The following is an 18,659-nucleotide window of genomic DNA, read 5'->3' on the forward strand; positions in this document are numbered from 1 at the left end:
CGGCTTCGGGAAGCTCTGCCGGAAAGTAGTCATCAGAAACCAACTTCCTCTTCTTATTCTGTCCAGTTGATGGTGTCACGGATGGTTGAGTCAGCTTGAGCACAAAGATCCCTGGTTCCACAGGCAACTTTAGTGCAGCGCATTTTGACAGGCCGTCAGCAATATCGTTCTGAGCTCGTGGAACGTGTTCCATTTGCAGGCCGTCAAAGTGTGCTTCTAGCTTCCTTACTTCATCAACATATGCCTCCATCAACAGACTCTGATAGCTTTTGTTTACTTGGCGGACGACCAACTGCGAGTCACCCCTGACAATGAGCTTGTTGATCCCAAGGTCGGCTGCGATTCTGAGGCCGGCAAGCAAACCTTCATATTCTGCGGTATTGTTCGTTGCTTGCTCCTTGGAAAAATGCATCTGAACTACGTACTTGAGGTGCTCTCCGGTGGGTGCGATAAGCAGCACGCCTGCGCCGGCGCCTTGCAGTGAGAAGGCACCATCAAAGTACATCAGCCACTCTTTGCTTGCCTCTTTGACGGGGATGCTTGTTTCTGGAGTTTCTTCGTCTGGTGTCGGCGTCCATTCCGCTATGAATTCTGCCAATGCTCTGCTCTGTATAGTGGAAGTACTCTCAAACTTGAGGCCAAAGCTTGACAGTTCCAGTGCCCACTCGACAATCCTGCCTGTTGCTTCTGGATTTTGCAGTATCCTCTTCAACGGAAAGCGAGTGACAACTGTTATCTCATGTGCCTGGAAGTAATGGCGCAGCTTTCTCGAGGCCATGAGAAGGCCGAAAAGCAATTTTTGCACACCAGAGTACCTCGACCTAGCCCCCTGGAGAAGGGAGCTGACAAAGTAAACTGGGCGCTGCACCATCTTCTTCTGCACCTCCTTGCACGTCTGTGTAGATTCATCTTTGTCGGGACCAGAGCTTGTCGGAGAAGCCCCCTGCTTGTCGCTGGATTCACTTGTCGCGGTCGCTGGCTCATCATCCGCCTCCCTCTCCACTACTAACGCAGCACTAACCACTTGATTGGTTGCCGCTAGGTACAGCAGCAACTTCTCTTGTGGCTTAGGTGCGACAAGTATTGGAGTGGAGGACAGGTACCTCTTCAAGTCCTGCAGCGCATCCTCCGCTTTCGGAGTCCATTTCATTGCACCTGCCTTTTTCAATATTTTGAAAAACGACAAGGCGCGCTCTGCGGACTTAGAGATAAATCTGCTGAGAGCAGCCACGCAACCGGCAAGCCTTCGCACATCCTTGACGCGCTTCGGTGCTTCAATCTGCTCGATGGCCTTGATCTTGTCGGGGTTGGCTTCAATTCCCCACTGGGACACAAAGAACCCGAGAAGCTTGCCGGAAGGGACTCCGAACACGCACTTCTCGGGATTGAGCTTGAGGTTGATCCTGCGCAGATTTGCAAAAGTTTCTTCTAAATCTTGGATCAGGGTAGCCTTGTCCTTGCTCTTGACCACTATATCATCCATGTAGGCTTCCACATTTCTGTGTATCTGTGGCTCAAAAGCGACATGGACTACCCTTGCAAATGTTGAACCAGCATTCTTCAACCCAAAGGGCATCCGTACAAAACAGTATGTGCCGCAAGGGGTGATAAATGCGGTTTTTTCCTCATCCTCTTCTGCCATGAAGATTTGATGGTATCCTGAATATGCATCAAGAAATGAAAGCAAATCACATCCGGCTGTGGAGTCAACAATCTGGTCAATACGCGGCAAGGGAAATGGGTCTTTGGGACAAGCTTTATTAACATCAGTGAAGTCAATACAAAGCCTCCATTTCCCGTTCGCCTTGCGCACGACTACAGGATTGGCCAACCACGTGGGATGGAGCACTCCTCTGACAAGGCCTGCTGCTTCCAATTTCCTGATCTCTTCTGCAATGAACTCTTGGTGCTCCACCGCTTGCTTCCTGACTTTCTGCTTGACGGGCCGAGCATGAGGACAAACGGCTAGGTGGTGCTCAATTACTTTCCTGGGAACACCGGGGATATCAGACGGTTGCCATGCAAACACGTCGACATTCGCCCGCAGGAAAGCAATGAGCGCGCTTTCCTATTTGGGGTCAAGCGTGGCACTGATGGTGAAGGTACCACCAGTGCCGTCCTCCTTGGCGGACACCTTCTTGGTCTCGGGTGGAGCTGCCATCGTCTTCTTGCACTTGCCGGTGGAGCTCGATGGTGCGTCCTCGACGGTAGCGCAGCACTCCGAAGAGGTGCGCTTGCTGGAGTGAGCATCAGAGCTCTTGCCGGACTTTGTCTTCTTCTTCCCCCCGGGAGCTTCAGCGGCAAGTGTGTTGTGATCAGCTGCGGCTGCTGCTTCCCGGTAGATCTTGTCGGTGCAGATAAGGGCATCCTTCTTGTCGCCGGGGACAGAGATGACACTTATCGGGCCTGGCATCTTGAGCATGTTGTATGCATAGTGAGAGGCTGCCATAAACTTGGCGAGCGCTGGACGGCCAAGGATCCCATTGTAGGGCAATGGAAAATCGGCAACGTCAAATGTGACCCTCTCAGTTCTGAAGTTCATCTCGCTGCCAAATGTGACCGGCAGCGTGATCTTTCCCTTCGGCTTGCTTCTTCCCGGGCTGATTCCTTGGAATGTGCCGGTCTCCTCGAGCTTGCTGTCAGGGATCTAAAGTTTCTGGAGGACCGCGGAGGATATCAGGTTCAAGCCGGCCCCGCCGTCAACTAGCATCTTCGTGACCTTGAGGTTGCGGATAGTTGGTAAAACCAACATCGGCAAGCACCCGACCGCAGTTACGCGATCAGGGTGATCCTCAATGTCGAAGATGATAGGCGTGCTGGACCATTTCAGAGGCTTGCGTGACTCTACGGATGGTTCCGCTGCATTAACCTCCCGCATCCACTGCTTGAGTTGGCGGTGCGAAGTATGCAGAGAAGCACCACCGTCAACGCACAGGACCTCTGTGGCTTTCTGAAATTCCTGCTCGTCGGCCTCGTCATCATCCATGTCTTCGTCGTCGTCGTCATCTTCATCCTTGTCGCGGCCGCGGGGAGGTCTGTCTCCTTGCCGCTGCTTGGCCTTGCCGTGGCGTCCTCCTCGGCCGGGATGTTTCTTGCCGGATCCACCAGTTCCTTCCTGGGCCTTCTCCTTGTCGCGCCGCTCGTACTCAGCTTTCTGTTGCTCAACAAGCTGTTCGACTTTCTTGCAGTTCTGGAGATCGTGACCCTTGGTGCGGTGAATCTTACAATACTGCTTGTCGGAGCTGTCCTGCTTGTCGGCGGCCGCCACAGGTTGGGCCTCCTTGTCGGAGCCACCAGCTTTAGCTTCCTTGGCGCCACCTCCGTTGCCGGTCTGCTCGACAGCTAGCACTTCCTTGCCCTTTTTCCTTCTGTTGTTCCGCCGCCGGCCTTTCCTTGTCGGGGCGGCATCCTCACTGTCGGATCCTCCTGCTCCTGTACTCTCTCCGGGGAGCCTCCTCCCCTCTTCAGCGCGTGCACACTTGTCGGCCAGGGCGTAAAGCTCGCTGACGTCTCTGATCTTACGCATCGCCATCTCCTCCCTCATCCTTCGGTTTTGCATGTTCTGATGGAACGCGCTGATGATCGCGACGGGGTGGACGTCTGAGATGTTGTGCTGTACACGGCTAAATCTCTGAATGTACTTGCGCAGTGGCTCTCCTTCCTTCTGGGCGAGCAGATGAAGATCGCTCTCTTGGCCATGTGGCTTGGGGCCGCCTGTAAAGGCGCCGACAAACTGATGGCATAAATCTGCCCAAGAGGAGATGGAATTGTCCGGCAAGTGCATGAGCCAGGACCTGACATTGGGCTTGAGTACCAGCGGGAAGTAGTTGGCAAGGATCTTGTCGTCCCGCCCCCCAGCAGCCTGCACCGCGATGGTGTAGATGCTGAGAAACTCCGACGGATGCGTCTTGCCGTCGTACTTCTCTGGTACGTCTGGTTTGAAATTCTTTGTGCTGGGCCACTGGACTTGCCGCAGCTCACGGGTGAACGCAGGACAACCTACCGCGTACGGCAGACCGCCTGGTTCCCCTGGCGCATGCATGTCAACAGAGGGCCCAGCGCGCTTGTCGGATTGACGTCGCGCTTCTCTTCGGCGCTCGATGCGGGTTCGAGCGTCTTCTTGTTGTCGTTCATGGAGAACTTGGTGCTGGTCGCGACGAGCTCGTGGGTCCGACGACGCGGTGGAGCCGCTGTTGGGGTGGACCCGGCGAGTCGGCGATTTTGGCCTTCGTAGTGGAGAGTGCATGGAAGTCGCACCTCCCCCGGTCTTGTTGCCATCAGCTCGCGTCCGGCTGTCCTGCCGCGGCAGTGAAGTGCTTGGTTGTCGCGCAGTGTCGCCGTTGGCGAAGCCGATGAGGCTCTGGATAGTGGCCCTCCATTCGTCGGTCTTGTCCGCCGTCGGAGGATAGTCTAGGAGCAGTTGAGCTCGCGCCAAGGCTTCTGCTGGAGTGGTGGGCGGCGGAGGTGAACGGTGCGAGGAGTGGGGCATGCTCGGACTCCTAACCACGTTAGAAGGAGCAGTGCCCCGTCCAGGCGACCGTACTTCGCTCGAGCCAGCATGTTGACGTGCATGTTGGTCTTGAGCGCCACGAGAACCACCAGCTTGATCTTGGCCCAGCGGACGTATGGCGCTGCGAACGCCATGACGCTGCTGGTTCCGCGCCTCCTGAGAGGGGCGCGGTGTGCGCATGGATGCCGAGGTCTGTGCCGCCTTGTCCTTGGACTTGGCCGCACTGAGGGCTCCCTCGTCGACGCCCATTCTTCCGTCGGCGTCCACTCCACCACCCGTTTGCTCCGGAGGCGGTGAAAGCGACGCAGACGGAACAGCTGCCTCCAAATCCTTCTTCTTCGGTGGCATGTCGATGAAGACGATGAAGATTTAGCTCGCGTGCACGCTGGATCGGGTTCGCACAATCTCGACGCCCCCTACCTGGCGCGCCAAAGATGTCGGGGAAACTGATCCACGAACACCTATGGGGATCGGCGGACCGAGCCCCTTTCGATTCAGTGAGGGCGGAGGTCGAGCAAAGAGCGGATCGAGGCGGTACACACGAGCAGTTTACCCAGGTTCGGGCCGCACGGATGCGTAAAACCCTACTCCTGCTTGCTAGATTGTATTGAATCCTTGCTCAGGAGCGATGGACGCTATCAGACTGAGCGTGGGAGTGTTTCTGATGTTTCGAATGAGCCGAACCCCTTCTACGTTGCGCTTGGGCCTCCTTTTATATTCTCAAGGGGTCACCGACAGGTGGCAACGTAGACGAGAGGGGTAGAAATGGAAAAATAATGCGGTAGCTGCACCTACCACTACTGTAGACACAGTGCACCCTACCTAACTCTGACGGCAGGGGACAAGAGCATTGAATGCCCGTCTGAGTTGCCTAAACAGTGCAAAAAGTGACCGTTAGGAGCGCCACCGTTCGCCACGATGGCTTCATCTTCATCTCCGCTTGCCACCGCGTACCCCTGGCTGCACAGGTTCCCGCCACGCGCCCCTGAGAAAGCCTCATGGCGACACGTGGGCGGGTGCGCTGGAGCGCGGGTATGGGGTGGCAGCTGGCCCCCGGCAAGTACCTTGCCGGGGTCGTCGTCTTGTCGCGTCCGGAAGCTTGTCGCTCGCCGGATCTTGCCGGGACGTGTGGTGCGTCGCGGTAAGTTTCTTGTGGCGCCTTGGTTGGCCTTCCCGGCAAGCTCCTCTTGCCGGGGTCTTGTCTCTTCATCTTAAATACTTTGTTCTTGAAGGGGCTCCAAGGGAACCCACGGAGGACCCTGGCGGTCGGTCGGCAAGCCTTGCCGCGGGGCGCTGCAACTGCCCGTGCACGAGTTCGGGATACTAGGGTACCCCTACTCTAGTACACCGACAGCAAGGGACAAGGTAACCTAATGTTTTCATGGACATCATCTTGTGTGTGCATCACTCTATGTCTATGGATATTCTTGTTTGTTCCTTTTGGGACTAACCCATGTAGGCAAGTTGAAAGTGCAACTCACTCCAAAGGATTGCTCCAAATGATCTACATCAACATTGAGCATCTACATCTTCAACACCTACATGAAGTCATCATCGACAAAATCCTAGGTTAGTTCATCCCTCTAAGGGGGGATCTCACATCTAGGGGGAGCTTAACTCTAAGAATTGAGTCAAAGCAACTCTAATGGTGTGAACACATTAATGCATTATGTAAAAGTGGTAACCCCACTTGAGCTTAAACGATGAGTATGAACTATGATCAAATGTTCTCATTTGACTCCTAAGTCAATATACTCATATATAGATGACCTAGTCATCGCCAATTGTTTGATAGATGCTAGAATTGGTTGTGCATGCTTTGCCACATATTTCAATTGCCATCTTATTGTGTGAGCATGTTGGTGCATATTTTACTCATTCAAGGACATCCACTTGTTGTTTTGTTTGTTTGGATTCTTTTCTTTGTGCCAAGTGGATGGACAAGAATGCCTAAGAACCTTCTTTAGCTATCTATGCTTTTCTCATCTCAAACTCTATTCATGCTACATCACAAAATTTGATCAAGTCAGATTCGAACCACTCTGTGTGAGGAGCACTCGGAGTCAAGATTCGTCATAGACTTAAACTTCCAAAACCTCTTAGTGATTCTCGGTCTGACTGATCCTTCCATTTCGGTCCTACCGAGATCATCAAGTTGATCTGAGTTTTCAATCTCGGTGCAACCGATTTGAACTTTTCGGTCTCACCGATTTGCTGTAACTGAACACAGTTATGCATCTCGGTGCCACCGAGTTGTTCCACTCGGTCACACCGACAGGGTCGAGCTATATATATAGCCATGGGCAAAATTTTGGAAATTTCTCCGAAACCCTTCGCCCGCGCAATAGCTCGCTCTGCCATCGTGGTCTCCGGATTGTCTCCTCGTCGTCAGCAGCCTCCTGTCGCTGGTCTCCGCCACCGTCAACGGATTTCGTCCCCGCCGTTGCCGCCGTAGCAAGTCCACCGCCAAGTTAGGGTATGGACTTAATCTTTGAGCTATCCACGTCTGATTCCTGGCACATTGTTTTCATATTGATTCTTGCCACGATTGAAACTCTTCTATCAAGCCAAAGTAGTTCATAGATTAGACGTGATTCAAATTTTTAGGTTTAGGTTTCCGCCAAAACCATCTCGGACCCACCGAGTTGAAAAACTCGGTCTCACCGATTTGGCTTATGCCATTGCACTAGTGACTCTCGGTCTGACCGAGAATTACTAATCGGTGCAACCAATTTGAGGATTCTGTGAAACCCTAGCAGTCTCGGTACCACCAAACTGAAACTCGGTCCAACTGAGATCATCAGTTTAGGTTCCAAAACTGCTATGTGCTCCGGTTGATGTTTCCCTATACTAACAATGCAGCTGAGTATGAAGCCTTACTCCATGTCCTCCGGATGGCTAAGGAGATGAGCCTAAGCCGGGTACGATGCTTCAGCGACTCAGACCTAGTGGCTTAGCAGGTATCAAGCAAGTGGGACTCTAAGGATCCTCTCATGGTGGCTTATCGCCGTGAGGTCGATGCAATTGCGGGATGCTTCAAGGGTTATGAGGTGGAGCACATTGACCGAAGAAAGAACGAGGCGGCTGATGCTTTAAGCCGGTTGGGTTCTCAGCGTAAGCCGGTGCCGCCTAATACCTTTTTGGATATTCTACATAACCCTTCTGACAAGTTACCCATGGAGGAAGACTTGGCCGTTCATGACCCAGAAGCACAGTTGGTGTCGGCTCTTCATGTCATTCCAGATTGGACGGTGTCGTACCTGGCTTATATGACCCGGGGCGAGTTGCCTGAGGATGAAACCTTAGCCAGGCAGATAACCCGGCGATCTAAGTCCATGACGATTGTCAATGGTGAGTTGCATCATTGTAGTGTTACAGGGGCGTTTCAACGTTGCGTCTCCCCTGAAGAAGGCCAAGAAATTCTATGTGAGATCCATGAAGGGGATTGTGGTCATCACGCCGGGTCAAAATCCCTTGTGGCCAAGGCTTTTCGGCATGGATTTTATTGGCTGACGGCTCATGCTGATGCGGAGGATCTGGTTAGTAAATGTGACGGTTGTCAGAAGTTCTCAAGACGGTCTCATGTGCCGACTCAAGAATTGAGGATGATTCCAATTACTTGGCTGTTTGCAGTCTGGGGGCTTGATATGGTCGGGCCTTTCAAAAGGTCCAAAGATAAAAAGACCCGCCTCTTGGTGGCAGTTGATAAGTTCACAAAGTGTGTTGAGGCAGAGCCTGTCAGTAAGTGTGACGCAGCTACGGCGGTTCAATTCATGAAGACAGTGATATTTCGCTTTGGCTTTCCACGCAGCATTATCACTGATAATGGCACTAATCTGTCTAAAGGCGCCATGGAGGAATTCTGTCAACGTGAGCATATCCGGCTTGATGTTTCATCAATGGCTCACCCTCAGTCCAATGGTCAAGCTGAGAGAGCCAATCAGGAGATTTTGAAAGGCATCAAACCCCGGCTTTTGGTCCCTCTGCAGCGGACGTCGGGTTGTTGGGTTGAGGAGTTACCCTCTGTGCTATGGAGCATTAATACTACTCCTAATAGATCAACGGGTTATACACCTTTCTTCATGGTCTATGGAGCTGAGGCGGTTCTTCCTTCTGACATCCGTCATGACTCGCCTCGTGTGGCGGCTTATGTGGAAGCAGACAATGAAAAGGCGCGTCAGAATGATCTCGACCTGTTAGATGAGAAGAGAGACTTGGCAGCAACTCGCTCGGCAATTTACCAGCAAGACTTGCGCCGATATCACAGCCGCCGTGTCAAGTCCAAAGCCTTTCAGGAAGGTGATTTGGTGCTCCGACTCATCCAGGATCAAACTGATGCACACAAGTTATCACCACCTTGGGAAGGACCCTTTGTGGTCAGCAAGAACTTGAACAACGGGTCATATTACCTTATTGACGTTCGAGAGCGCAAAGACTCACGTAAGTCAGAGGAGGAGACCCGGAGGCCGTGGAATATTGCTCATCTTCGGCCCTACTATACTTGAGCCATAGGCTCCCCTGATGTACATATTTTTGCCAATGTATGTATTATGATAAATAATAAAGCAGGACCTCTGTCCTTGTTTCCCTCAAACCAAGGTAAATTTGTCATTATCATTGTCATTATTCTTTCATATGATCACTTGGGGGCTGATCACGTTTGATCCATCTTTACCCATTTGATCCGGCTTACGATCGTATTTGAATCCAACCGTTAAAAATTATGACCACTAGGGGGCTTCCTGTTCAAACATAGGTCGTATTCGAACCAAAGAGAACACAGCTGTCGATACCCTTTTGATTGGCACACTACCGAGCTCACTTGGGGGTTCTTGATCGTATTCGAATCATAGCTTAACCCCTTTGGGAACCGACTTTGATCGTATTCGAATCAGAGTCATTAAAAAACTCTCAAGGTCATTAGGGGGCTTCATGTTCAAACATAGGTCGTATTCGAACCAAAGAGAACACAGCTGTCGGTACCCTCTTGATCGGCGCAATGCCAAAGCCATTGGGGGCTACATGATCGTATTCGAATCCTAGCTTAAACCCCTCTGGAACGGGTCACTTATCGTATTCGAATCAGTAGCCTTGCCATTCTTTACTTTTTTTTATTTAAGTTGCCTTTGAAAACCCCCTTGTTTGACTTGAGATTTTTTCTGAGGCTTGCAACTTTTAGGTATGATTGCTGTAACCCGGCTCATTATTGACTGATGAGTCGCCGATCCATAAGCATCATTGTACCTTTGAAATTTTCGGGTATCCAAACGATTGTATCACCCTTACTGACCGGGTGCACTTTTATATGATTTTCATGGACTAATATATTAACCTAGTGCCCAGTGCCAGTTGTTGTTTTCTGCTTGTTTTTGGTTTCCAAAAAATCCGTACCAAACAAAGTCCAAACGCGGCGAAACTTTTTGACTATTTGTTTGGAACATAAGAGACCCCCGAAGCTTCGTGGGAGGACTAGAAGACCCACGAGGAGGTGACAAGGCAACCCGGTGCACCCAGGGGCCGGTCGTGGGTTGTTGCCTTATGGGCCCCTCGTAACCCCTTTTCGCATGATTCCAACTCTGAAAATTCTTATAAATAGGGAACCCCCCAGAAATAAACCTAGAACTTCGACTCTGCTGTCGCAAGCCTATGTTCCAAAGAGATCCCATCTGAAGACTTTTTTCGGCTCCCTGCTCGAGGGGGAAATCATCATCGGAGGCCATCTTCATCATCTCGGCAGTCTCCATGATGAGGAGGGAGTAGTTCACCCTCGGGGCTGAGGGTATGTACAAGTAGCTATGTGTTTGATATCACACTCTCTCTCTCTCTCGTGTTCTTGATTTGGCACGATCTTGATGTACCGTGAGCTTTGTTAATATAGTTGGATCATATGGTGTTCTTCCCTCTCTATCTTGTTCTGATGAATCGAGTCTTGCTCTTTGAGGTTTTGTTATGTTGGATTGAATATTGGATCTTAGATCACTTGATGTATGTCTTGCGTGTGGATACCCATGGTGACAATGGGGTATCCTATTGAGTCACTTGATGTATGTTTTGGTAATCAACTTGCGGATTCCCAAGGTGACATTCGGACAATCTATGCATAGGGGTTGATAAATGTTTTCGTCGTATGTTTTTTGATAGAAACTTTGGAGTGATTCTTTGTCGCATGTTAAGGGATTGTTATATGATTCAATTATGTTAGCGTTGTTGAGAGATTGCATTAATGAAAGTATGAACCCTAGGCCTTGTTTTCAAGCATTGCAATACCGCTTGTGCTCCGCTTTATCACTTGCTACCTGGTTGTTTTTATATTTTCATATTACAAATACTTATATCTACCATCCATACTACACTTGTATCACCATCTCTTCGCTGAACTAGTGCTTACCCTTCTCATTATTTCATTAGTAATGATCATGTCACCTTAGGCAATGATGATGCTTACCCTTCTCATTATTTCATTAGTAATCATCATGTCATCTCAGCCAATGATGTTATTGATTAAGGGTAACATAAACTTTAGTGTTAAAAACATTTTTATATTATGGAACGGAGGAGGTATCTTTAAGACTAGTCCACTAATCTGTGGATTCATCATACAGAGATCTTCTGAAAGAAAATTTATGCCACCCTTAATCAATAACATCATTGGCTGAGATGACATCATGATTACTAATAAAATAATGAGAAGGATAAGCATCTTTAACACTACTGTAGTGTTAAAAACGTTCTTATATTATGGTACAGAGGGAGTAGATGTTAGGAAGTTCAAATGCATGGGGTAAGGATAAACCAATGTGGATGCTCACTTCTCATAGAGTTTTTTCTGCTTAATCTTTATACTTGCATATGATAAAAGTTAACTGTGGATTCCACAGAAATTTCTATGGATGCTCACTTTTTAACAAGTGGCAACAAATAATGTCATATGTAAAACTTCAACGACTGCTGAGATACACGAACGATGCGAAGAACGCAAAATGGAAACCAGCGTAAGCACACCCTAATAGATACAGCAAACAAATGTTCTTTCGGCGGAACCTAGCTCACACGACACAAAAACGCTGCTAACGAGGATCGGCGCCGCCGCCACGGCACAGATGTTGGCCCATCGTGGCGTCGCAGCAAGGCTCTCTCTTGTTCTTGTGCTTGATTGAGGAAATTGCGGCCGTGGGGTGGCATGTAATTGCGGTGCTTTCGCGCAGCGAGTTTGGTGCCTGCGGGCACACACAGTACGTGACCCCTCCGGCGGGTGGGTGTCCGTCCGAAGCAGTCGATCGGCCTCTCCGGCTGCGGGCCACGCACGGAAGGGGAATGGAAGGGCCGAGAAGCGAGAAGCGGATGCGAGTGGAAAAGGAAAGGAAGGAGCGAGAAGCGGATGCGGACGGGCGGGCTCCAGCGGCACGCACAGTGGCGAGCGGCGGACGCGCACCGCACGCGGCCACCCACGCGTCGCCCCCACGGCGCTTAATGTATCCTTCCTTTCTTTTTTCTCTGGAATTTCAGGGAAGTGCTTGCTGGGAGAGGAAAAAAAAGGGGTTGAAGATAAGGCGTCGCACGTGCCGTGCCCGCTCCTCCGGTGCCACTTGCGGAGGGCGGGCGGGCGAGATCGGGCTGCGGCCCCCACGCCGGGCGGACGGGGAAAGATGATAAAGAAAGGGAGGGGAAGGAATTGTGTTCCCGGGATGGATCCGGCCGGCCGGCTGGTGTCGCCAGATTCTCGATCGCCCGTACGCCCTCGCCCTGTTTTGTTGCGGTGGATGGATGATGGTCGAATCTTTGGGCCGAGATTCCACGCCCGCCCTCCATCGGCAGGGGAAGCCGCCGTGTCGTGCGCCCGCTCGCGGCCCCGTCCCGTCCCTGGTCGATCCGATCCCACGTCGCCGTCGGCATCGACCGCTCGCTCGCTAGATTGCGGTTCAGCACGGCTTTTTGCTATAACTAGTCGTGTGCAACATACAACTAGCTATTCATTTGCGCCACACAGTCAGTTTGACCCTGCCCGCACCAGTCTGAGATTGACATCGACCCACCTGCACCGCATCCTTGGTGACCAAGGATCGCGTCGGGGGGCTAAATTTCGTGCTTTGACCATTTTCCTAAACAAATTCAGGATCTGACCCCACTTTGAAATATTTTCGGGATTTGACCCTTTTGCTACCGCCAGAGCTCCTGGCGGTAGGGTTAGACAGCCTACCGCCAGGCACCATGGCGGTAGGGTGTGACGAAGGGGGACGGCAGCCGTCACCGCGCGCTGACGTGGATCAGTACCTTACCGCCAGACAACTTGGCGGTAAGATGTCTAACCCTACCGCCAGGTGCTCTGGCGGTAAGGTGTGGCACGGTTTTGCCGTACATGCATTCTGTAACGAAATATGTTAGGACCCATGGCGGTAGGCTGTCTGACCCTACCGCCAGGGCGCCTGGCGGTGGAGTCCTGCGTTTTGCCGTATAAAGTTTCTGTAACGAAATATGCAAGGGCCCTGGCGGTAGGTTCACCCTACCGCCATGGTGTCTGGCGGTAGGTTGTGTAACCCTACCGCCAGGTTTCCTGGCGGTAGGGTCCTCTGTTTTGTTTTTTCAAATTCATTTGGTTGCTTGTTTTCAAATTCAATATCACAGCAAGTTTCACAAATATAACAACAATATCATAGATTTTAAACAATTAAATTTGGGCATCACGTAGATCCATATTAAGATAACTTGAAGTGCATAGAACATTTCAAACACATAGATCCACAAATAGCAAACACATAGTTTCACAACCACTAGACAAGTTCAACCAAACTAAAAGAGCCAAGTATCGAAGAGCATAATCAGTTGCTCCTTTCCCTCTTGGAGGTACGGTCCTCGTTACGCTTTGAACGAGTCTCTTCGGTCTTCTTCTTGGGCCGGCGAGGAACCGGTCTCTGGAAAGGGTCCGGACTCAGCAAATCCTTCTTCTTCGGATTCCTCTTCGGCAGCTGAGATGCCTGAGATGTTTGAGTTGGTGGAGGTCCATAATCTTCATCGTACTCCTCCTCCCCGTTGCTCTCATCCTCCTCCCCCTCCTCTTCTTCATGTGTGGCCTCCTCATCCTCATCCTCTTCCTCCTCCTCCTCCCCAACCAACCTGGACGACGAGGGAGCATGGCTCGATGAGCCGATGAGACCCTGTGTGGCTACAGGCTGATAAGCTTCAACTGACCCAGCTCCAGCACACCCAAGCAGCCCTACCAGCTTGCGACAATGCTGCACGAACTTCTGCACTCACAATGAAGCAAGGTCATAATAAGTATCAGATCGACTGACTGCAAGTGAACAAGATGCATCTGTTCCGAGGAGGCTGAAATTGTACCTTCATCGTCCCCTGACTCTGTTCTCAGATTGTACGCTCCCGGGAAGATGACCTAGTGCATCTGAGGCTTCAAAGATGCATCTGTTCAGCTCACCGGACTGCAATGGCATAAGTCAGTCACGTTGACGAATAAAATATTTTAAATACGACCGTCGGTTCAAACGTACCACTCTGTTGATGAGGGGTGCAAACTCCCTAAATCCACTACGCATGTCTCTGATGCCGGTCTGGTATGCCTGTTCATCGGGGTCAGCCCACTCCAGCTCCGCGATGTCTTCCGCCGTCCATCGAGGCCTGAGACGAAGACGGTGCTTCTGGCCATCATCGTACCACCTCATGTGTCGGCCCAGGTAATCATCCCAGTTAGTCATCTCCTCTCCACGTCTTTACGCCACCTCCGTCGGTTCCACTCCGTCACATGAGTCTTATGCTCCTCTCCCCAGTCTGTGATCGACTGATTCTTCTGCCGGCTCATGCTGCAAGGCATAAGCAACAAGAATCATCATAAGCGCAATGAGATCATCATAAGCAACAAGAAACATGGTAATCTCACGGAGAACAAAGAGCTCACAGGTGCAGCGCGTGGCCGCCGGTATTGGTGGGCTGGCCCGGTGGGGTATGCTGATAAATCCCAAACTGTGTGGCCACGCATTGTGGCAAATGCCACTCGACGGCGTACACACAGATCATGGGCACGATGCACCGCCAGATACCACGGTCCGCATCGCACATCACGTTCAGATCAAAGGCCCACTCTCGTTCTTGTCGATACGGGCACTAGATTACCTATTACATATACCTTGGTAAGTTTGCACTCTCGGCCAATAGCGGAATCAAAGAGAAAGGTGTTGTGCGAGTTCATATACCTGCGTATGCGTCAAAGCGTCCAACTCGTTGGTGTAGGTCTTGTACGAAGTCTTGTTTAGGCCCGTGTAGAGTTTGACAACGTCCCACTCGTAAGCTACGGTGGGGTTTCGAGTCTCTTCGCCTTCTTCGCCATAGTCTTCCCATGGGCGTCTTGGCAACTTCTCCGGACGCCCCACCGGCAGCCGCTCCCACATCCAAATGGAGAAGGCCCAGACAAAGCCACCCATATTGGACTTGTCTCCCGTCCTCTGCGTTGCGTCGTCAAGCTGCAAAACATCAAATGAGGATCAGATATAAGAAAATGTCATGGACACACTTTCGTAGGTAGGTACGCAATTAGACACTCTCTTACCGAACGGTATAGGTAGGCGAGAGATGCCGTCCCCCAACTGTACCCTGCATCCCAATCCGCTAGGAAGAACAAATACGCCCAGTTGGCAGAGTTCCCGGAGCTGTCTGGAAACACGACCTCCGAGAGAATATACCACAGATAGGCCCTCGCGTACAACTCCACAGTCGCCTCATCTGCGCCTTGGGGGCATGTCCTCCGGTGCTCCGAGAGCCAGATCAACGGCACACCGGATGTACGGTTACTCTTGGCACCGGGGCAGTCGTCGATGAGGGTGGTGACCCTCTCCTGCCAGTTGGCCCTCTCCACTCGACCGGTGAGTGCATGACCCTCAATCGGCATTGCAGTAATCATCCCCCAGTCCTCTAGGGTCACCGTCATCTCCCCGCATGGCAGATGGAAAGAATGGGTCTCCGGTCTCCAACGGTCAATCAGAGCTGTGAGAGCCGCGTGGACAAGCGTCGGCGGCTGACGCTTAAACTGCAGCACGAAACCCAACAGACGGGCTCTCTTGAAGAACGGCGCGTAGCGCTCGTCGTAGTCCATATGCCCATGAATCCCGTGACCCCTCATGCGCAGTGGCTGGAGCGTCTGTCAAAAAGTGAACGCCAAAAAGTTAGGAAATCATTTTCATCAATCCGAGAACTTTGATCAAAATTTCTTTCATATCACTTACCTCTCCGTTCTCTATGAAACGGGCACGATGACCCTTGTCGAATGCCCAGTCCAGCATGCAGTACCGTGGGCCGATGTTGTCCGCAAGAGGTGGCCGCCTTAATAGAGTTTCATAAACAAAAGCACCATAAGCATAAGCATACATAAAAAACAATGAACTCAAATCATATGAAGATAAAATTTGAAGCATATTCCTCCAACAACATCTACTACACATGATGGATCAAATCATATCAACATGCATCATATCAAAAAAAACCTCCAACATACATCATAGCTTCATATTTTTAAACAAAATTTTCCAAACAACATCTTCATATCATCATATCAACATGCATCATCAAACTAGGGTTCATCTTCACACTAGATCATATCATCATATCACATGCATCATCAAACTAGGGTTCATCCCTTTATCAACATTACATCATAATTTTTTTAACAAAAAAAATTATGAACTAGGGTTCATCTTCACACTAACATATGAACTATTGATTAGAGTACATATCCAATGCCACTACTTACTAAAGAACTAAGAACTACAACTACAATCAATCTTAGGTGAAAAAAGTCAATCTTAGTTCAAAAACATGAGGAATTTCAAGCAAATAATGCGTCGAATCGGTAGCAAGTTTGCAAAAACTAATTGGAGGGATCGGAGGAGCTTACGGTTCTCTCCTCGGGGCCATCTCGATCCGCCAAAACGGTGAAGAATCGGTGAAGATCCAAGGGGAGAGTGGAGGAGATGAGAGAGGGAGAGAGGGGCAACTTGGGGGAGAAAAACAAGAACTGCCGACCGGGGGGGGGGGGGGGGGGAGAGGAAGGGGGGAGAAGGGAAGGGGCGCGGGGGCTCCGGGGCAAATAACTGCCCGGACCCTACCGCCAGGGCCCCTGGCGGTATGGTTAGACAGTCTACCGCCAGGGCCCCTGGCGGTAGGGTGCGACGGAGGGGGACGGCGCCGTCTCCGCGCGCTGACGTGGATAAGTTTCCTACCGCCATGGGCCGTGGCGATAGGCTATCTAACCCTACCGCCAGAGACCCTGACGGTAGGCAAAAGGGTCAAATCTCAAAAAAAATTCAAACAGGGGTCAGATCCTGAAATACTTTCTAAAAAGGGTCAAAACACGAAATTTTGCCGCGTCAGGGCATGCACTACTGTACCTAACTCGATCCCAACGGCTCATCCTCAACGCTCGCTGACGCGAAACGGCCAACGAGTGACCAAGGATTTTCGAGTGGCTGAAGATCTTCACGCACATCATCAGTCCATCAATCATCGCCCCGTTGTTGTCTACTGCCACCTCACGGCGCGTCTGCGTCACAGGTCATCCCGGACAACGACCGCTATTCCAGATTTTACATAACAAGCATGGTTTGACCGACTGTTCCCTCGCGTCCTGCACACGTAGACGATGCATCTCAGCCGTCCAAATGAACCAGAGGATTGCTGCTTCGTCCGGCTTGGCTTGGCTTGCCGTTGCCGTGCCTTGCCCGAATTCCCTTGTTCGCTCGCATCCCGACACTGACGCCTCAATCAGTGTATGTAAACTCTACGGCTCCAGGTGGATAGACCATTCAACTTTAACTAATGGCGCAATAACAATTCATGCATGAATTTTTATTTTATTTTTGGAACTTACAATCCATGCATGATAGTACTACTAGTACTAGTAGCGCTCGATGGACCTTCGAGATGCTATCGACTGAGGATTTAACGTCGCAATCATCGGTTATCTAATAGTAGTATCATCATGGAATTTGTCGCGCCCATAATCTTTCAGCTTGACCGGTGAGCAATGCAATGACGCCTGGTACGTACCGTGTCCCAGGAAATGAAGACAGGAGATTGAGGAATCCACAACCCAAGATAAGAAATCTGAATCGGTCGGTTCGGTTTCTTGTTTTCCTGACGGAGAGAAATCTGAATCACTCTGTTTTTTTTTTTTTGACAACTCTGAATCATTCTGTTTTTTTTTAGTAACTCTGAATCACTCTGTTGGGACGACCCAGTCGAGCCCTCCTTTTAGGGGGAGGAACTTTTAGACATGGCAACTTTTAACCCAAAAAAAAGTCGTCGAAACATATTGATATGAGATCTAGCTTCGAAGATCTCGTCGTGATGGATTTAATGTTGATGTGACGCAATCTGTGTGTTATAGGGCGTGTGGGTGGGTGTTGCTCCCACCACACGTGTGGGTGTTATCAGCGTCCTTTTCCCTAGCGGTTTCCACTATTTGCATGGTTTTCTTCGGGTTTTTCTTTTTCTTTTTTTGTTCAGGTTTTTGGTTTCTTTTTTTTCTAAATACTTGTCTATTCTTTACACATTGTACATTCGTATATATCAGGATATTTAGATGTTTAGTTTTTCAAGTAAATGATTAATATTTTTTAAATATATATATGCGTTCATGCCGACTTCTTTTAATTCACATTGTTAATTCTTCGTATACATAAAAAACCTTTTTAATAGATGTTTAATATTTTGTAAATAGATGATTAACATTTTTTTCAAATATATGTTTTTGAACAATTTTCCAATGAACGATAAACATTTTTCAAATACACATTGAAACATTTGTTACATTGTATGCCATTATCATTGTTTTGAAACGCATGAACATATCTATAAATGTAACATACATGTTTTTTGAATGGTATGAAACATTTTGTGAATTACAAGATTTATTTTACATTGTGTAGAACATTTTATAAAAAATATTCATGGACATTCTTTTAAACGTGTGAAGATTTTATAAATGTGCACACATTTTTGTAAACTACGTTAACCATTTTAAAATTCACGGTTTAAATTTTCCAAGTAATTTTAAAATTTGGAATAGACACCCTTTGTTCCTAAAGATAAGACGTTTTGGTAGTTCAAAATATCTTTACAAAATTTTAGAAACATAGGTAGTGCATAT

This window comes from Triticum aestivum, chromosome 4B, assembly GCF_018294505.1.
Source record: "Triticum aestivum cultivar Chinese Spring chromosome 4B, IWGSC CS RefSeq v2.1, whole genome shotgun sequence".
NCBI classification, from domain to species: Eukaryota; Viridiplantae; Streptophyta; class Magnoliopsida; order Poales; family Poaceae; genus Triticum; species Triticum aestivum.